Below are 275 nucleotides of genomic sequence, written 5' to 3'. Positions count from 1 at the left end.
GTGGACATGCTACAGTAAACACATATTCCCTGTAATTCCACCAGAAATCACAACCCCGGAGCAGTCATGTGGATTGGCTTCAGCATATAATGGCATTCGAAAGGACATATGATCGGCATTCACCATTATCTCCATAAATTTTGTTGAGAGCGTGGATGTCCGCGCTCGCTCTCTGGTCACTAAAATCAAGAAAAAGGAAAAAAGTATGTACTGAACTCTGACTTTTATAGGTGGTCGGGGGGCACTCCTAGAAGTGTGTGAGCTTAATTGCAAGC

Source organism: Penaeus monodon, chromosome 15, assembly GCF_015228065.2.
Source record: "Penaeus monodon isolate SGIC_2016 chromosome 15, NSTDA_Pmon_1, whole genome shotgun sequence".
In the NCBI taxonomy this organism is placed as follows: domain Eukaryota; kingdom Metazoa; phylum Arthropoda; class Malacostraca; order Decapoda; family Penaeidae; genus Penaeus; species Penaeus monodon.
The sequence above is the reverse complement of the archived record's forward strand: the minus strand, read 5'-3'. Positions refer to the sequence as shown.